The 12815-nt window shown below is 50.7% G+C and overlaps 1 protein-coding gene across 1 annotated transcript in view; it reads right to left on the bottom strand.

Moving 5' to 3' along the window:
* Csnk1e (casein kinase 1 epsilon) overlaps positions 1-12570 on the bottom strand; it is a 36500-nt gene extending 23930 nt beyond the window's left edge. Inside the window, exon 1 of the mRNA XM_050165677.1 lies at positions 12503-12570. The gene's annotated coding sequence lies outside the window, so the exon portion shown is untranslated. The remainder of the gene's footprint in view (positions 1-12502) is intronic.
* Positions 12571-12815: the final 245 nt, after the last annotated feature.

Below are 12815 nucleotides of genomic sequence, written 5' to 3'. Positions count from 1 at the left end.
GAACCTCTGGTGGGTGTCCAGGCATAGCTAATCTTGAGAGCCCCTAGTTCCAACAAACACCCCAGACCTGCTGAGGGGTTCAGGGTAGCTGGACCCTCCTAGATTCCCTCTCGGATCTGCCCCCCTCGTAAGGATGCCCCCCCCCCAGTTGTCGCTGCCTGATCCTCTTCCTTCCTACACCCCCATAAGTCCAAGCTATGAGTCCTTCCCAGAGCTCTGCAGCTGAGCTCTGAGGGGAGACAGCCGTGTGACGCAAAAGCTAGCAGTGGAAAGGGAAGGAAGGGAGTCTGCTCCCAACAGAGAGCCTGCCTCATTCTAGCAGCCAAGAGCCTACCTTCAGTTTACTCTCATTGCTTCTCAAAGATCCCCACCTCTTAACTTCCAAGTCCAACGGTATAGGCTGATGGCCATCCCTTGGCACCTTCCACTCACCCACAGATGCAAGCAGACAAGCCCCAGCTCGCCAGGGGACACACTAGCTTCTCACAGTTCTGTTTCTCGGGAGCAACAGCTTTCCCCACTCCTTTCCAAACTGGACATTTGCACTCTCTTAATCTCACACCGCCTCGGGACCACTGGGCACTCCCAAACGCTGGGCCTGGGGCTCAGGCATAGCCCCGGTCATACAGCACAAGGCAGATGAGACCAGGACCTCACAGAGGAGCTGGATTCTTGACTGTGGACATTCTGGCTTACTAAGTGTTCAGGATAGTCCTAAAAATGACTTTCCCCTGCATGTCCCTGCCTGCAGCATTCTTGACTTTGGTTCCTCTGTTACCCTGGCCATTCAACTGCCTGGCACGATTTCCTGAGAGCCCTACCCTCACCCATGCACTTCCCTGAGGCTCCATGCTCAGTCATTTCAAGAAAGGGTTTCCCTGTCTCCTCATTTAAGATTCTATTGCTGGCCTGGCAAGGTGGCATAAAGTGCTTGCCCCTCGGAAAGCCCAAGGACTCCAAGTTTGATCCTCAGAGCCCACGCTAAGATGGGAGAGAAGGGATTTCATAGGGTCGTCCTCTGACCTCCCCATGGACTCTGTGGCATGTATGTAGTAGTACCCCCACCCCACACATCATCCAACATAACCTGGACCCTAGACCCCGTGGGATTAGCGTCTCTCCTGCACCCCACTGCCCACTGACACTCACTCTGTAGCCTACTCTGGGTGCTGCCTGTGTTGTTGTTCATCTCGGTCTCCCACCTAGAGGATTAAGGTACATGGAAGCAGGGAATCAATGCTATTTTGGGTTCTGCTATGTCGTGAATATCTATAACAGTGTCTGGCACCTGGGAGGCATTGAACAAACAGCTGATGATTGAACGGACGCTGAGGAGGTCTCTGCCCTCCCTCTTTCAACCAAACACGAAGGGCTGGTGCCCTGGTTCCAGGACCTAGCGACAGACCACACTGTCAGTTCCGACTCAGGAAACACTCGCACCCACCCTAGGAGGAGGCAGTCGCCCGCCGGAGCTTCCTCACCCAGGCTTGTGAAGGACTTGGCACCCTCCTTCTGGGTCATGCTCCAAGCTGTCCAGTAACAAAGCAACTCTGGAGTCGTGGAGATGGGACAGGCACCTGCAGCCGGGCCTGGTAACCTGCATCTGGTTCTTGAGACCCATGTGGTAGCAGGAGCAAGGTGTCCTCTGTCCTCCACAATCACACCATGTCACACACACATACCATACAACACACACACTAAATAAATGTAAATTTAAAACACCAAAGTGAATGGGGGAGACAGCTCAGCGGTTAAGGGCCACCAGAGCCATTTCTCCAGCCCTCATAGACATAAAATTTTTCAAATTAAAAATAAATATTTTAAGTTGAGTAGTGATGGCCCATGCCTTTGATTCTAGCACTCAGGAGGCAAAGGCAGGGGAATCTCAAAAGTTTGAGTCCAGCCTAGTCTACAGAGTTCCAGGACAGCCAGAACTACACAAAGAAACCCTGTCTCAAAAAAACCTAAATAATAAATAAATACTTTAAAACTCCGAACTACAGGGTCCCAGAGGCCCCTCTACTCTCCTCCACTGACTTCTACCCCTACAGACTGTTGTCTAAGGGAGGTAGGAACCTGGCTGGGCAGCTGGAAGCAAAGACCCTGTGACTTCAAGAGGCTGGGGTCTGGGAGTGGGCACAGTGAAGCAAGCTTGCCTAGCGCTTCAGCAGCAGAGGCTGGAGTGAGTTTGAAGCCAGCCTGAGCTACACAGCAAGCTCCAGACCAGTGAGGACTTCACCAGTGAGGACTTCTCAAACAGCAACAACAAAACCAAGAGCCTGGAGAGAAGATGGACCAGTAGTTAAGGGCTCATACTGCGCTAGTGGAAAGCCACGTCAAGTAGCCAAGATCACCTAACCCCAGCCAGGTAGTCTGGTGCCTCTTCTGGCCTCTGCGGGACCTGCACTTATATGCAGGCTATCCCCTCCCCCCACCTCAAGCCCCGCACATAATCAAAAGTAAGTGTATTTTAAAAAACAACAAACGAAGAAAGACTCTGTCTTCAAATGCTGATCTTCCTTCCACCTTCTACCAGGCAAGTTCCTTAAAGTCTCCCCACCTCTTCTATAAAGTGCTGATGACAAGGATCAAAAATCCACAAAAGCAGCCTGGCAGTAGTGGCACGTGCCTTTAATCCCAGCACTCAGGAGACAGAGACCTTTGGATCTGTGAGTTCAAGGCCAGCTTGGACTACAAAGCAAGTGCCAGGACAGCCAGGGCTACACAGAGAAACCCCTGTGTCTCAAAGAAACACCAACCAACCAACCAACCAAATAAATCCTAAAAAACAACTTTGCCCAAAAGTCCTGAGTAGTAATTACTTTTTCTGCTCTCAGGGGAGCTGACTTAAATCAGGACTCTGAGCTGGGTTTCCCTTTAGTGCTGTAAAGGACTTTAGTGGTCATGTCCTGCCTCCTTCATCTATCCCCTGAAGGAGCATCACCAGACCCATCACAGGTGGACCGGATTGGAAGGATGCAGGCCTTCTTGTACCCCCTTGTTGCCCATCTTGCTCTGAGTTTCTGAGGAACCAGCAGGGCAGCCCCTGGTTGTTTCCCCAGCCCCTGAGGTGTGTAGCTCACCCGTGTCTTGAAGACTTCCTCCAGGGACCCCCCAGCCTGTGGATGCTGCCCTTCTGCTCGGTGGGGTCCCAGCTCCCGCTCCTCAGATGTTCCTCAAGGCTCTGCCTACTTTTGTGTTCTTCCAGTCCGAGACTATGTCTTCCTTTTAACTCAGGCTGCTGGGTAATCCCTCAAGCTACCCAGGTCAAGCCCCTGGGACAGTGGCTCCTCTTTTAGAGCCGGGAAGTGGAACTGTAAGAGGCCTAGCTTTGAGAACCATCTGTCAGTGGAATCTTGCAAAATCCAGGTCTCTTTCTGGGGGCGGAGTGAGACACCCCGTACAGGTCTCCTCAGCCTCCCTGCCCTGGCTTGGGATGGGGCTGATGGGAACCGTCCCTGTGTTCCAGATCCAGGGTTCTGTGTTAGCAAATTCTCTGAGGATGTGTGAGCCTGGGCTCAGTGGGAAAAGATTCTCCTCTTGCCACCTGCTACTCAAAACTGAGCCATCCTCTCTACCGCTGCATCCCCACTCAACTCTGAGTCCTGCCACCAGTTTTGCAGCTGGATCCTCCGCTGCTGGACAGCTGTGGAGAATCTTCCCTCACTCTTTCACCTAGGGATGAAATGCTCCCTCTGGGCGACAGGGTCTGGCTTCTGTGAGCCTCGGGCTCCATCTCACACCTCACGTACTGGTCTCCTGCATTTCATCACTCACGCTGCTAGGCCTTTGGCTAGAATGACCTGCCCCAGGCTCGTCAGTGCTGCCTGTATCCACAGCTCTTCACCTCCACTCAAGAACTTTCCTTCCCCACCCAGCACCTAGCTGCTACTGTGAAGTTGAACCAAGGCCCTTGCAAAGCTATCCTTAGCCCTCTTTTGAATTTTTGTTTTAGTCAAAGTCTCAAAAAGTTTGCCCAGGATGGCCTTGAATTTGCAACCCCCTTTGTCTCTTGAGTATCCGAAATTAAGTCCTGTGCCATTAGGCATGTCCTTTTTTTTTTTTTTTTTTGAGACAGGATTTTTCTATGTAGCCTTGGCTGTCCTGAAACTCACTCCATAGACCAGGCTAGCCCCAAACTCAGAGATCCACCAGCCTCTGTCTCCTGAGTGCCGGGATTAAATGCGTGCGCCACCACCACCTGGTGACATTTTTGAGATTTATGTATGTGAGTGTTTTGCCTGCATGTAAGTATGTATTTATAGATGTTTTTTAACCACCATGTGGATGCTGGGAACTAAACCCAGGTCTTCTGCAAGAACAGTAAATGTTCTTAACTGCTGAGCTATCTCTCCAGCTCCAACCACATTGTGGGCTTCTCTGTCCTTTAGAAGACAGCCTGTGCCTGGCAGTGGTGGCAGTGGTGCCTTTAGTTCCAGCCCTCAGGAGGCAGAGGCAGGAGGATTTCTGTGAGTTCAAGGCCAGCGTGGTTTACACAGAGAGTTCCAGGACAGCTAAGGCTACACAGAGAAACCTCTTGAAAAACAAAAACAAAACAAAAAAGAAAGACAACCTGCTTTGTTTTATTTTTATTTATTTATTTATTTATTTTTATTTTTATTTTTTTTGTTTTTCGAGACAGGGCTTCTCTGTAGCTTTGGAGCCTGTCCTGGAACTAGCTCTTGTAGACCAGGCTGGCCTCAAACTCACAAAGATCCGCCTGTCTCTGCCTCCAGAGTGCTGGGATTAAAGGCGTGCGCCACCACCACCCGGCTAACCTGCTTTATTTTCTTCACACTTTTAAGACAGGCTGATTGGCTTCCATGTCCTTAAACATAAGCTGCAAGAGAGAAACCCTGGGGCTGGAGGGATGGCTCAGCAGTTAAAAGTGCACCCAGCTCTCCTAGAAGACCTGAGCTCCGCTCCCAGCAGCCACATGGGCAGCACACTCCAGTTCCAGGGGATCCGAAGCCTCTGGCCTTCAAGGGCACCTGTGCTTATGCGCATATAGCACAGACATTTGCACACATACTCAAAAATAATAAAAGTTTCAAGAGGCAACCCTCCACCCCATGCATGCTCACAAATGCCCCCACAATGAGAATCTGTGTGAGACCGGACAGTGAGGATGGAAGACACGTCCACCAGGGCCAATCTGCATTCATTCTGCCCTACTGAACCAGAGATGGGCAAATCTCAACTACCCAACGGCTGTGGGTCTCCTTCAGGGCACCAAATCCTAGAGGGGCCACGAATACTCAACACAAGAAACTCTAAAATCTCAGCTGGGTGGTGGTGGTGGCACACCTTTTAGTCCCAGGACTCAGGAGGCAGAAGCAGGTGGATCTGTGAGTTAGGGGCCAGCCTAGTCTACAGAGAGAATTCCAGGACAGCCGGGGCTACACAGAGAAACCCTGTCTTGAAAAACCAAACAAAAAGAAGAGGAAGAAGAAACTCTAAAATCTCCCACAGAGCCCAAAGACCCTTTACCAGGCCCTCAGCTCAACCCCGCCTCTAAGGAGGTTCCCTCCTTCCCCTCCTTTCCCCTCCCTTCCCCTCTGAGCTTCTCTAACAGCCATTCAGAACCTTGTCCCTTGTTTGTAAGGGACAAGAGTCTCCAAACACATGCTCTTCCAGCTCTGGGAAGTGGGAGTCCCTTCTCAGGGGCCCACAACCACTTATTATCCAGGGCTTGAGTGAAGATGATGACCCCTCTTCCTCAATCCGTGTGACTCGTGTCCTGGCCATGTCACATGCCTGTACACAAACACTTCCTGATGCTCTTTAAGGGACCTGAGAGACTTCACCCAGACTTAAGATCAACTACAGGGCGGCGATGGTAGTGCACGCCTTTAATCCCAGCACTCGGGAGGCAGAGGCAGGCGGATCTCTGTGAGTTTGAGACCAGCCTGGTCTACAGAGCTAGTTCCAGGACAGGCCCCAAAGCTACAGAGAAACCCTATCTCGAATAAAAAAAAAAAAAAAGATGAACTACAGGGCTTGTCGAGAAAGAACATTACAGACATGAGCTGCCCTCTTGCTCTGTCCCCAGGGTATTCAAAAACACCCACGGTACCACCAGGCTAATGTCACCACTGAGCTACACCCCCCTCAGTGCCCAGGCTAGTCCTCAAAGACCCTCTCCTCAGGCCCCTGAGTATCTAGACAGCAGGTATACCATCATACCCAGCCATGTTTGCCATGTTTGCTTTTTGTTTTTTCTCAAGATAGGGTTTCTCTGCCGAACAGCTCTAGCTGTCCTGGAACTCACTCTGTAGATTGGATCGGGCTGGCCTTGAACTCACAGAGATCCAGAGGATTTTTCTATGTAGCCTTGGCTGTCCTGAAACTCACTCCATAGACCAGGCTAGCCCCAAACTCAGAGATCCACCAGCCTCTGCCTCCAGAGTGCTGCAATTAAAGGCATGTGCCACCACCGCCCGGCCCGCCCGGCCCGGCAATTTTTTTTTTAAGATTTATTTATTTATTTTGTATACAGTGTTCTATCTGCATGTATGCCTTCAGGCCAGATTTCATTACAGATGGCTGTGAGCCATCATGTGGTTGCTGGGAATTGAACTCAGAACTTCTGGAAGAACAATCAGTGCTCTTAACCTCTGAGCCATCTCTCCAGCCCGGCACTTTTGTTCTTAAGCTTAAACAAAACACTGCCCAAATACAGCTCTGACATGTTCCCACAGGCAGTTGCCCCCTAAAACTTTATCTACAGAGAATCTGGGGAGTTGGCAGTGTAGTGGGATGGAGCTGGTGGGGCATGGAGGAAGGCAGGATTTGAGTGGTGGAGGAGGAGAGGTCTGGGGGACTAACCCCAGGGAGCACACTCTACTTCAGCCATTTCCCATAGCCAGTCAGCTGACACCCGTGACCCACCCTCATCCTCTCCTCGGGTGCAGATGGTCTAACAGCCCCGACTCTGAGGGGAACATTTTTGAACATGTGTGAAGATGGGGTGGGGGAGCACCAGAGTTAACATGTATGGAATGGACAATGTGCCATGGGCATTTCTAATACGCTTGGTTTAACTCCAGGGCAGTCCTATGGGCAGAAGGCAACCCTCACTGCAAATAGGGTTTCCCAAGGCTCAGAGAGCTGAGTTTATATTCAGGAATCTATGAAAGACCAATGTGCTTCTACAGACCCATCTTGAAGACTGGTACATCTCTGCTTCCTTGATACTTGGCAGTGGGAACCTGCCCCTGCTATCTGAGGTCCCCATTGAAAAGTTCCCTTGCCCTTTTAGACACCACAAGTCCAACTCCCCAGGAATGCTGGTGACCACTCAGGTAGCTATGTCCCTCGAGTTTGGTGGTGCACACCTTGAGACCCAACTCTCAGAAGGTAGTAGAAGCAGGGATATCTCTGGGTCTCAAGCCAACCAGGGCTATGTAGTGAGACCCTGTCTTGAAAGAAAGGAAGAAGGGAGGGAGGGAGGGAGGGAGGGAGGGAGGGAGGGAGGAAGACAGACCACAAACAAGACAACATTAGGTGTGCCCACGGTTGAGCCTCTGCACCCAGTAAGAGCTAGTGATCAAAATAGAGAGAAAATGCAAAAAGAAAAACTACAGCTTGTGTTCTTATCCAACTTCCAGTTTGGTCTTCCAGGTTCTATTTATTTACCTGTGTATGAAGGTATGTTCACACGCATGCACATTCAGGTGGAGGCGAAGGACTGACATTGATGTCTTCCTCGATCGCCTTCCATATTATTATTATTATTATCATCATCATCATTATTATTGAGACTGGATCCTACGTAGCCTGGGCTATTCTCCCTAGGTAGACCAGGCTAGCCTTGAATTCCTGCCTTAATTTTTACACGGGGTCCGTCAGAGAACCTGCAGTTCTCCAGTTTGTCTTGACTGGCTGACCAGCAGCCCTAAGGCACCGGGAGTCCAGATGACCACTGTTGCACCTGCTTTTCTCACATAAGTGCTGGGGCTGAAACTGAGACCTCACCTCAGCAACCAAGCCATCTCTGCAGCCCCTGAGTGTTCCATTGCAATATTTATCACGTATATGCTAACATGGCAGAACCTACATGCTATGAACATGTAAGTATAACAATACAAAATGAACGCTCAAAGTACTTTTACAGGGCTAGATGAGTGGGCCACACGTGCCCACATGTTATGTGAGGATGCGGGTTCTTCAACGGCTGCTCCACGGTCATGCTGGGAGGCTGATTTTAAAGAATACATCCTAACCTTAGTTTCCTGTTGCAGAAACAGCCTGGTGAGATGACTCAGTAGATAAAAGGCCTGACTGCTTGAGTCCCATCCCAGGAACCCGGGGGTGGGGGTGGGGGGGATGAGTGGTGCTCACACACACAGTAAACAAACAAACAAACAAGTACATAAAATCTGAGCGCCACATGTATGCTGTGGCATGCACCACGCTCACACACACAGTAAACAAACAAACAAGCGCATAAATGTTTTTTAAAATTGTGGGACTAGCCGGGCAGTGGTGGTGCATGCCATCAATCCCAGCACTTGGGAAGCAGGGGTAGGTGGATCTCCAAGTTGGGGGCCAAGCTGGAGAGTTCCAGGACAGCCAGGGCTACACAGAGAAAACTTGTCATAGAAAAAAAGAAAAGAAAAAAATGAGACATGAGAGATGGCTAAGTGGTCAAGAGAATTTGCTCTTATAGAGTTCCGGAGTTTGATTCCCAGCTCATAACCACCTTAACTCCAGTTCGAGGAGATCCGATGCCCTCTTCTGGCTTCTGCCAGTATCAGGCATGCATGTGGTACACAAACATGCATGCAGACAAAACACACATATAGAATTTAAAAAATCTTAATAGTAATTTTTCATTTTTAAAGACAGGAGTTCTCTGTATAAACAGCCCTGGCTGCCCTGGAACCCGCTTTGTAGACCAGAATGGCTTTGAACTCAAAGAGATCTGCCTGCCTCTGCCTTCCTAGAGATGAGATTAAAGGTATGTGCCACAACCGTGCACTGAAAAGATTCTTTTTTAAAAATTGAAAGCCCAGCCGGGCAGTAGTGGCACTTGCCTCTCTCTGTGAGTTCGAGGCCAGCCTGGTCTATAAAGCAAGTTCCAGGACAGGCTCCAAACCAAATCAAATCAAACAAAAACAAACCAAAAAAAGCAAAAAGAAAACCTGACTATTAGGCCAGACACACTTTGAGAAGAAAGAGCCAATCAGAATAGAAACAGGAACCTGCTGATACTAGAAGGGCTGGGATTGGATCCTGGCTCTATTCTGGACCAGTCCACTATTCTGTGCCTCAGTTTCCCCATCTGTAAGATGACAGTATGCCTGTTTCATGGCATTGCTCTGAGGGCTGGATGTACTCAGTGCTAAGGTACCTGCTTAGCAAACTCAAGCCCCTGGGTTCAATTTCCAGTACAAAATTAAACTACAGACGAGATGGACTCACTTGGCGGGGTGCTTGCCGGGCATGCAGGGAAGCTCTGGGTTCAAATCCCAGAACCACAAAAACCTGGCACGGTAGCACATGCCTGTACTCTAGCCCAAGAGGATCAGAAAACTCAATGTCAACCTCAGGTCTACAGCAGGCCCAGGGCGAGCCTGGACTACATCTCAAACAATAAGCCAGCTTGGTATTGCTGTAAAGGACACCAGGCAATGGCCAGGTACGAGACTGGCCAGGAGCGTCGGTGGGCTATTGCTGTTGTCTTGTTAGCCTTTGCGTCCAGAGACAAGCAGTGCAGTTAAGGGAACTCTCAAGCTCAAATCTTCCTCCTGCCTCCACTTCAAAGGCTGCTGGCATTTTGGACATGAACCTCCAAGTCAGATCGGAGGCTTGGTTCTTGGCCAGAAATCAGTTGAGGAGAAGTGAATGGGTCCCAGGCCCTCAGCAGGGACTTGACTCTGAGTCCTGGGCCTCAACAGCATGCAGATGTTCAAAACTGTGGCTATAAAATGGAACCTAGGGTCTGAGAATGGGGAGGTGGCTGCCTTCACTCTCCATGACAGAGCACCCCCTCCCTGTAGGTCCCCCAGGGGTAAGGGGCATCAGGCCAGGTTTGGGAAAGGGACGCCGTATGGGCTTGTGAACCCCAACTGCAGACTGCTGAAGTTTAGAGGTTACCCCAGGACTAGGGTATGCTTCTCATCTGCTGGGAACAGAAGGAGCAGAACACAGGAAAGCTCAGAGCCCCAGAGGGCAGCTACAGGGCTGGCATCCACCCGAGGGATGTGAAGCCCACTCTAATCCACATACCCACTGAAGATGGTTAGTGAGCTCAGGTGAGAAGCAGGGGTGCATGACCACAAGTTGACTGGGCCTCTCAAAGTAGAAGGCCTGGCTTCCTATGCATGGACAAGCAGCGAGTGCAAGCTGTCAGGCCCACTTCACAGAGCCGGAAGTGGACACTCAGCAGAGACTCCTTTTTTTCTCTAAGTAAGCCTCGGCTGGTCCCAGGGCAGTGATGACTCACCCTCGATCCACCCACCTCTTATCCCAGTTGAGCTCTGAGGTCCCCTGTGCATGCTCCTCAGCAGCCTGTGTGGAGGTCAGAGGTCAGCGCTCTCCCCTCCTACCATGTAGATTCTGGGAGCCACACTCAGGTGTGCAGGCTTGGCACTAAGTCATTTACCTTCTGGGCCACCTCACTAGCACCCCCTCCCCATATGGAATTTTAATTATTTGTTTGTTTGTTTTTGTTTAATTATTTGTTTGTTTTTGGTTCTTCTAGACAGGGTTTCTCGGTGTATTAGTGCTGACTGACCTGAAATCACTTTTTAAACCAGGCTGGTTTCAAACTCAGAAATATACCTGCCTCTGCCTCCTGAAGTGTTGGGATCAATTCCAGCACTCGGGAGGCAGAGGCAGGTGGATCTCTGTGAGTTCGAGGCCAGCCTGAACTACAAGAGCTAGTTCCAGGACAGGAACCAAAGCTACAAAAAAAAACCCCTATCTTAAAAAACCAAAAAAAAAAAAATTTCTTATTTTATATGTATTGGTGTTTTGTCTGCATATATATCTGTATGAGGGTGTCAGATACCCTAGCACTGGAGTTACAGACAGTTGTTAGCTGCCATTTGGGTACTAGGAATTGAACCCAGGTCCTTTGAAAGAGCAGCCAGTGTTCTTAACTGCTGAGCCACCACTCCAGCCCTGGGTGGGGGTGGGTGGGGTTTAAGATAGAATCTCAAGTAGCTTAGGCTGGGTTCAAACTTAACTGACCTTGAATTTGTAATCCAGCTCCGTCTCTAAACCCAAGTGCTCAGATTAGAGGTGTGTGCTACCACACACAGTTAGTGTGGTGCTAGGGAACAAACCTAGGCTACATTCAACTAGGCTGGGACTCAGTCAGTTTAGCCCCTTCCAGAACACCCCCTGGATATTTTAAAGACGAGGCTCACACAGCCCCACCACGGCAGAGGATGACCTTGAACTTCCGACCCTCCTACCCCTACTTGCCTAGGGCTGGGACCACAAGCCCGTACAGTCCAGCCGTAGTGGATCTAGAAGTAGACCTAGCCTCAGCCGCTCCCGAGTTAATCACAAAGCCCTCTGCCTCCTCAACTTCCTTTCCTTCCACTCTGAAGGTCTTCCTCAGCCTCACACCAAGAGGCTGACTAAATGGCTGGACACTGGGTCCGCTCCACAGCGCCAACTTGCACCCGTCCTTCCTGGAGCCTGCTCATTTGTTCCAGCCCAGAGAGCCCCCTCCCCATTCTGGTAGTACTCCCTCTCCTCAGCACCTCCCTTGGTTCAGGCCCCAGACAAACAGCCCCAGTTCTGTTTGCGTCGTATATTAGTCCATCCAGCCTCGCACGCCTAGGAAGGTCGTTTGCTGTCTCAATACCTCAGGGCAGGAGGCTCTTTTCCAAGACCCCACTGTGGGGGGAGGGCTCCTGACCTCTGCACCCCAAAAGCAGTGTTCTACACCACCTCCATCTCCCCTCACTTCCTTCCTCTGGGGTTCAGAATGGCGCCCAGCCACGGCCCATCTCTCACTTGTAACACTATGCAGCCATTAAAAGGGGTAATCACACACATGGGGATGACTAATAGCGACACTAGAAGATGCTCCTACCATGTTCAGAGGAAAGCAAGACACAGAAACTAAATGCAGTACGAGAAAACGACGCCAATATCCCTGAGCACATAAAAAAACAAAAAGTACAGCGTGCGAAGACACACACCCAAATCCCACGGTGTTTCAGTTTGCGTCAGTAGCACTGAGGACTTCGTCCCTAGTTTTCTCTTTTTAACAAATGGTCACTCAGTGCACACTTCTTTCTAAGGTCAGCATCATATAAAACAATAACAATGCATTTGTGAAGTATTTGAGACTCCTTCCGCCTCAACTTCCTGAGCTTCTAATCCCCCCCAAGGCCTGCGTTCATTTTCAAGTCCAGGTAAGTAGGTCTATGAGACAGAAAAGGAGTTTGGGAGCACGGTACCTCCAGTCACCCGCACCCAGCTCTTCCCATGCTTTGCCATGCCGGGCCTCTGAGCGTCTCCGCTGGGGCTGGCTTACCTGACGCAGGGAGGTCAGCCTCCGCGGCTCCAAGACGCGCACACCTGTCACTCCAGGTGAGGACTCCAGCGAGCCCAGAGCCCCGGAGGAGGGAGTCGCAGGGGGCGGGCCGTGACGTCACCTTCAAGCCCCGCCCCTGACTTCCCGATCCCGCCCCGGCTTCCCAGCCCTGGGGGTTCGTGGTTCTCATGCTTGTTGGGTGAGGTGCTGGACACTTCTGTCGACACTCACGCCCTGCGTGCCTGGGCTCCCGGCCATCTGCCCTGCCTCCTTCCCCACCCACTCTCTTGTTAACACAGAACCCTCAGACTCC

The sequence above is a fragment of the Alexandromys fortis genome, unplaced genomic scaffold, assembly GCF_014885135.2.
Source record: "Alexandromys fortis isolate MF-2015 unplaced genomic scaffold, M_Fortis_MF-2015_v1.1 scaffold_157, whole genome shotgun sequence".
Classification (NCBI taxonomy): domain Eukaryota; kingdom Metazoa; phylum Chordata; class Mammalia; order Rodentia; family Cricetidae; genus Alexandromys; species Alexandromys fortis.
This window is presented reverse-complemented; position numbering and strand designations above follow the sequence as displayed.